The following is a 7082-nucleotide window of genomic DNA, read 5'->3' as shown; positions in this document are numbered from 1 at the left end:
CCCTCCCCCTTATCTCAAATTCACTAGAGCCATGTCTTGAATTACTATGAGGGGGAGAATTCTTGGAATTCCTTTAACTCACTTTATCGAAGTTAAACATAAATCACCGTACTATAGTTCTCCTATGTAAAATGCTACTCTTGTTGCAACAAAACCTTAAAATCTCCACAAACACCACTATACAATCTGAGAATCAAATTACCACAATGCAGCGGAAGAACATCACCACACAAAATCACCGGGAAAGGGGCATATTTCTCAAAGTGCTCACTTTTCTCAACACAACACAGCACACTATAATTCGGCATTTACTCAAATCAATTTTTCCTGGACACAATCAAAATAACAGCACACAGTCTAGAGATCAAGTCCAAACATCCAAGGCAAAGGAACTCTCTGAGCTCATACTCACGGTTAAAATGTACCAAATCTACACAAATCACTACATTCAAACACGATAAATACCATCACTGACATTCCTCCACTCGCTTCTCCGCAGGGCACTTCTCTCCCTGCCCCCGCAGCCTGCTGCAGCCAGCGCCTCTGGCCTCACTCGGCTGCTTCAAACACGGGGAGTACTGACCCATCCCCGCACTGTAGGGCACTGTAGATTTACTCTCTTTTATACACCATACACTTATCACCTGCACGATCACAAACACAGTGCACTGGCCACACACATTAACCATACAGCAACACAGTGTCCGGACATCACACACACACACAAACAAAACACACAGGCTCACCAGTTCTGCTCCATCAGAACTATGAATCCTCAATACACACATACACGGGTTCACCCGGCTTACTCCCAAAGCCGCTAGCGGTCTGCTCTATCAGAACGACGAACCCGGCCTCTAATACAGCTGCTCTATCAGCTGAACCTCATCTCTAATACAGCTGCTCTATCAGCTGAACCCGTGAACCTAGACGTCTCTGGGTGGTTTACTCCTTTTCTCTCCTTCCTCCCCCCCCCTGGGGCTCCATACATACCGTATTCTCCTCCGCAGGCCAGCGGGTCGTTGTCTGTCCTCGCAGGTGGCAAGTTGAGACAAGCGGAGCCCCACCAGGAAAAAATCCTGGGGCACGCCTTGGAGGTCCGTCCATCCCCCCTGCTCCCGCAAGGACAGAGAACTCCTGCCTTGGCTCGCCAAAATGTTTTGCGGAGAAAAGAAGAAACCTCACAACTTGTAAAAGTTGTAAAGCCCGGTATGCTTTTATTACGACGCGCGCCGGACGCAAGACTCCCCAAAAGGGCATGCGTGCCCCTGGAGACTCCGAGTCCCCTTTTTATCCCCCCTTCCAAATGCATATGCATACAGTTTCAAATTAAGTTCATACATATTCATTCCACATGACATTTAGCACTAATTCTTCTTTATCGAAGGAATTCCTAAGTCGGGGGCAGATTGACCTCGTGGTTTTTCTGTTTTTCTTTCTCTGTCTCCTTGCTGTCTCTGGAACGCGGCCTCTCCTTCAGCTTTAGCTCCACAGACCCTTCACCTCTCCTAGACACTTTACCTAGTTCAGGATGGATATTCTGTCTCACCCTCCCCGTGGGACAGGGACCTCCAGGCTCTATGACCAGCCTCCTTCCGTCAGCATCCAGGTGCTGTGTTAGAGCCACAGGGGTCGAGGCTTTCCAGAACCATAGCGTCCTTTAGGCTGCAAAAGCCTTCTAAGGTCATCGAGCCCGGCTGCTGCCCCAGCACTGCCAAGCCCCCACCCCAATCAGGTCCCTAAACACCACATCTTGCCATGCTTTAAATGTCTCCAGCAATGGGGACTGCCCTGGGCAGCCTGCTCCTATGCCTGACCACCCTTTCAGTGAAGAAATTGGTCCTCAAAGCCAATCTAAGCCTTCCCTGCTGCAACTTGAGGCCATTTCCTTTTGTCACCTCACTTCTTACTGGGAGATCTCGGTACTTAAACCTTACCTGCTCCTTCCCTAGCAGGTCTCTGGCTTGGCTCAATGAGAGGAGAAACACTCCCACCACAGGAATGGCAGCTCAGCAGCTCCCACACCAAGGCAGGCTGCAGGCAGGGAGCAGCTGTCCTCACCACAGCTCGCGCGTCAGCTCTCAGAGATTGGCTCTGCTCTTCCTCCCGGGCAGATCTCTGCTCAGTGCTTCAGAACTGGCTGTCTGGAGGAAGCGGAAAAAAACAGGTTAGCCAAGAATTTTATCCCGACTTATCTGATGTCTTTGCCCGCTTTGCCTCCTCCTGACTTCCTCCTGCTAAGAAAACAGCTGCCTTTGGACTTCTAGGGGGAACTTGCACGTAATGCTTATAGAAAAGGAACTACAGAAAAGTGCCTCCTTTTTAAAGACTCAGCCAAGCAGACAGATAACTGCAGCTTCTCCATCCCCACTGCCTGCAGAGCTGGCAGGCACCAGGCCAGCTCTGCTCCTGCTTCAAGCTGTTCCCAACTCTGCCAGAAGAACTGAAGGCTGCTCTGGCGTTCCATTGCTCCGCTTCTCCCAAAAAAGATCCGTCAGCGCCGATACCCCTCCACGGGAAGGGCTCTTCTGTCTCACACGCTCGGTGACACGAGGCTACGCGAAGCTGCAGCAGCCTCTGCTCCACGTGGGAAGGGCTTTCTTCCTCCTCTGGCACCTGGCTGGCACAGCTTGCTCACAGATGCTGGGGCTGCCCCATCCCTGGAAGTGTTCCAGGCCCATTGGTGCTCTGGCATCAGGCTCAGAGCAACCTGCTCTATGGAACCACGTCCCTGCCCACGGCAGCAGGCTTGGAATGAGGTGATCTTTAGAGCCCCTTCCAACCTGAATTATTCCATGATTCTATCAACTCAAAACACTAGGGGAATACATCTGTAAAGGTCACTAAATACATGAAAGAATCTCTCCATCAGCAAATTTTTGAATGAATAGTATATCTACAAGCAGGGAGAAATATTCTTGCTACCTGCTCTTGCTACCTTTCAGGCCTAATTTTAGCTATCACTTCAAGTTTTAAAATATTTTCTTTTGAAATTATAGGCAGTGTTCAAATTTTAGCATTTTTACGCTATTGCAGAAGCAAAAATTGCTGACAATCAGGCCGTGTCATTCTCTATGGAGCAGAGCCATCATGACCGAATTTCCGGGACAGAAATTTTACAGGATGTCACTCCACAGAGAGCACCAAATTCCATATCAGGTGGCACTTCTGCTCCTCCACATCAGAAATCTAAACTAGGACAAGTGAAGTTTTGACTTGGCACTGTCAAAACAGACCGACTTGGCACTGGTGCCACCTTGGGTCTGGGAACCACCCTGCATACCAAAGAATTTCAGGAGCCAGCCGGCCACCCCCAGCCACAGCCCCCCCCCCCACAAACCACGGCCCTTTTCCCTGGCAAACAAAACTCACCTGCCCCGCTTCTGGATGGCACACTGCAGGAGCCACGAGGCGCTATCACGTCAGCCCGACTTGGCACTGGGGCCAGCTTGGGTCTGGGAACCATCCTGCCTATCGTGGAATTTCAGGAGCCACCAGGCCACTCCCGGCTACAGGCTAACCTCGGTCTCACGCGGCTCTTTGTCCTAACGCGGCTAATGTCAGCTACACTTGGCTATCCTGGTCTCTTAAGCTAAACTCGGTTATTTTCGGCCACACTCGGCTCTTCGGAACAGTTCAGCCCGGCTCGGCTCGCTGAGGGCGGGAGAGCGGCCATGAGAGGACCCCGGCGCAGACAGGCCAGGTTTACCCAGATGCCTGTCACAAACCCGCAGAAATACGCCCGCCCGCGGCGACGCTGAGCCCACAGCATGTATCGGATACGCTTCAAACGCCACAGAAAAATCCGTCGGGGCCGCCATGACGTCGGTATTCCATGCAGGCAGTTCACTTACACCCACCGGGGTCCTCCACTTCCCCGCCATCTCGAGAAGGTCAACGAAAAGTCCGAGACACCCGCGACACGCCACTCCCAGCATGGCGGCCTCTCGCCTGCCTGCCGGCGCACGGCTGCAGTACCGCGCTCTGCCCACAAGGCGGCAGCACTGCCGCCCGCCCCAGACGGGGGCGCAGCGCGCCTCGGGGCTGCGGGCAGCGAAGGCGGCAAAAAAGAACAGGGGCGACCCCAGACAAAAACTGCTCTGAAATAAATGCCAAAAACCTGCCTCTTATCCGACGTGACCAAAACAAGCTCCGTTCTTTTAAATGATATTTAAATAAATTTGATATTTCTATTTTTCCTATTTATATTCAAGTGCATATTTATAGTGGACATGGATGCAGTATGTAATTTGTACAGTATATTATGTCTATTCCTTATACTATATTACGTCTATTCCTACTAATAATATTTATTTATCTTTTGTGTTTTTATAAATATTTTTATGTATTGATTCTATATTTATATTTTTGAAATTCTATTTCTAGAACACGTTTATTATTTAAAATTAAAATCCCTTTCTAACTCAATAAATACAAAAAACCCTTCTTTTAAACTATATTGAAATATTTTTATATTTATAGCTTGCATGACTATATTCAAATTTATATTTATAGTTTATATTGATGCATTATATTCATAACTACATATAATATGCCTCTTATCCAAAAATATACGGGAATTATTTTTTAAATTATGTACCATATATGCTGCTACCCCTTATTTTTCCTTATATTTCTAATTTTTATATAAATCTTTAATGTGCTTATGATGTATTTCTAAACTTAGATTTCTAGTTTATAGTATTTGTATTTGTAATTTTTACACTAAAATCCCTGCTTTGGCAAAGAAAAAACAAAACCATCCATTATTTTAAACTACCTTAATTTTTTTTTTATCTTTATATTTATCATAATATACAACAAATGATAGATATATCACATCCGTGTACTATATTTATACCTACTTTATATCCATTTCCTATAATATATTTTAATAAGATATATACAGTATTACTTGTATTATATATTGGATCAATTTATGTTATTGTATATTTACACTTTATTACTAATTTTTTATATATCTGCATATAGTTGCAATACATTTCTATATTTGCATTTTTGTTTGGCTTGTATTTCCATTTATATTCTCTATTCATATATCTGTATACATACACAATGCTCTATTAAAAAATGGAATAACTAATTGCAACATATAATGACTTATGTTCCATGTTAAATTTTAAAAATTGACCGAATATATAAAAATAACGTTGGCTCATTCCCATTTCTACACATCTATTTCTTTTGTTTCAATATAGTGAGAGTTATAATTGTATATTTAAAATCCAATTCCTAAATGAAATGACAGAACAAACAGCATCAAATTCCCACCAATATCTTCCAAAAACATCGAGACACCTCCAACAGCCAAACAAGCGTCAGAGAAAAAACAAAGAACACTCTTGTCAATAACAATTCTCATCACGACCGAAAAATGGAACCAAAAGAAAAGAAAACCCTATAGAAACACACACAGCAAATTACAAAAGGTACTAAAAAAAAGTCAAACCAATCTTCTAACCTCCAGACAGTGCCACTCACCCTGAACGTTACTAAAAAAAAAAAAAAAAAGACAAAATTCTACCTCTACACTAACTCAAAGAATAAACAATCCTCTGTAAAAATAACTTTAAAACCTGAACTAATTAACAAAATGGAAAACATCTCAACCGCTAAAAACTAAGAAATTAAGTACCCTAGTAAAAAACACTTTAAAAACCCACCATATAAATACCCATGTTCCCAAAATGCCCCTGAGAAACAATACTCAAAGACATTAAAAGACAACAACAACAACAAAAAAGAAAATGAAGAAACCACCAACAAGAATAATCCCAAAACCCAAATAAACTTAAATCTGCAACAAAAATATTATTCCCAACGGAATAAACCCATAGTGCCTCAAGATATCAAAATAAAAATAACACCTAGAAACAAACACAAAGCCTAAAGACAAACGTAACCATAAACAATGTCTCCCAAATTACCCGCAACCATAAAACATACACTACAATCAAACCAACCAAATAAATAAAAGCCCTGGAAGACGATAAACACACATGCAATTCTCGAGATTAAAAACCCGCTGCTATGAACGACACGACGCTACCGCAAAAGCCCACCGAAACAAACACTACCCGCTCACGCCAATAAAAGCCACCTCAACAGAATTAAAATCCGAACCGCTGCTTCGCGCTACGACCCGTAAAAACCATTGCGCGCCTTTCTAAACATAATACCCCGGCAAAAAAACCATATCCGACTACGAAACCCAATCCGAAACGAACCTTTATCATCCCCACCGGCACCGAGAACCGCACCACTCAGGAAGAACACCGTAGCCCTTAGCGTACACCCGCTGCAAACCGAGCACAGCGATGCAATCAATGCCTTCAAAGCGCCTCCGAACCGCGGCACCGCCCCAGCACCGCGAGCAGCCGAAGCCCGCGCTCGCTGCCGGCCCCGGACGGAGCGCGGCTCCCGGCAGGAGAGCGGCTCCTCCGGCACGCGGGGCCGGCGCCGGCCCGGAGAGCCGCGCCCGCTGCCCCTGCCCGGCGGGGCCGGCACCGGGCCCGGGGGTGGCGGCGGCGCCCGAGCCCCGCGCCCGGAGCGGCCGGAGCGGCCGGCACCGCCCGGGCCGCCGCAGCAGCGCCCGCGCCGCCTCTGCCGCCCTTGGCCGGCCCGGCGCGGCTCCCCTCGGCTCGCACCGGCGCGGCTCCGCCACTGCCGCCCTTGGCCGGCCCGGCCGCGCCAAATCCCCCGTGCGCCCCGGCAGCTGCCCGGGCCGTGCCAGCGCCGCTCCCGAGCGGCAACGTTCCGGCCCGGGCCGCGGCCACCACAAGCGCCCTCCCATGCAGCGGCACGGCCCCCTTGCAGCCCTGCAAACGCTGCCACAGCTGCAGCTTCCCGCAACCGAACCCCGAAACTGACGCCGCAGGCGGGGCTCGCCTCCCTTCAACAAGGGCAAAGAAGTGTCCTCTCCCCTTCACGTTCGTCCCCTACGAGAGCACAAAAGAAGGGGCGCTCCTCAAATGAAAGCCTTCGACTGATGGCAAAGGGCCATTTCCACCTCCATTCAAAGCCTTGAAAAGGAGGGACACCACGGCTGCCCCCTCCATTTC

At 47.7% G+C, this 7082-nt stretch overlaps 1 long non-coding RNA gene across 1 annotated transcript; it reads right to left on the bottom strand.

The window, feature by feature from the left end:
• Window positions 1-1919: 1919 nt before the first annotated feature.
• On the bottom strand, window positions 1920-6531 carry LOC135450547 (uncharacterized). Its single transcript, XR_010441093.1, has 3 exons — window positions 6249-6531; window positions 3373-3654; window positions 1920-2144 (listed from the first exon to the last, which is right to left on the bottom strand). It is a non-coding gene; the product is annotated as an uncharacterized LOC135450547 (long non-coding RNA).
• Window positions 6532-7082: the final 551 nt, after the last annotated feature.

The sequence above is a fragment of the Zonotrichia leucophrys genome, chromosome 7 (assembly GCF_028769735.1).
Source record: "Zonotrichia leucophrys gambelii isolate GWCS_2022_RI chromosome 7, RI_Zleu_2.0, whole genome shotgun sequence".
NCBI lineage: Eukaryota > Metazoa > Chordata > Aves > Passeriformes > Passerellidae > Zonotrichia > Zonotrichia leucophrys.
This window is presented reverse-complemented; position numbering and strand designations above follow the sequence as displayed.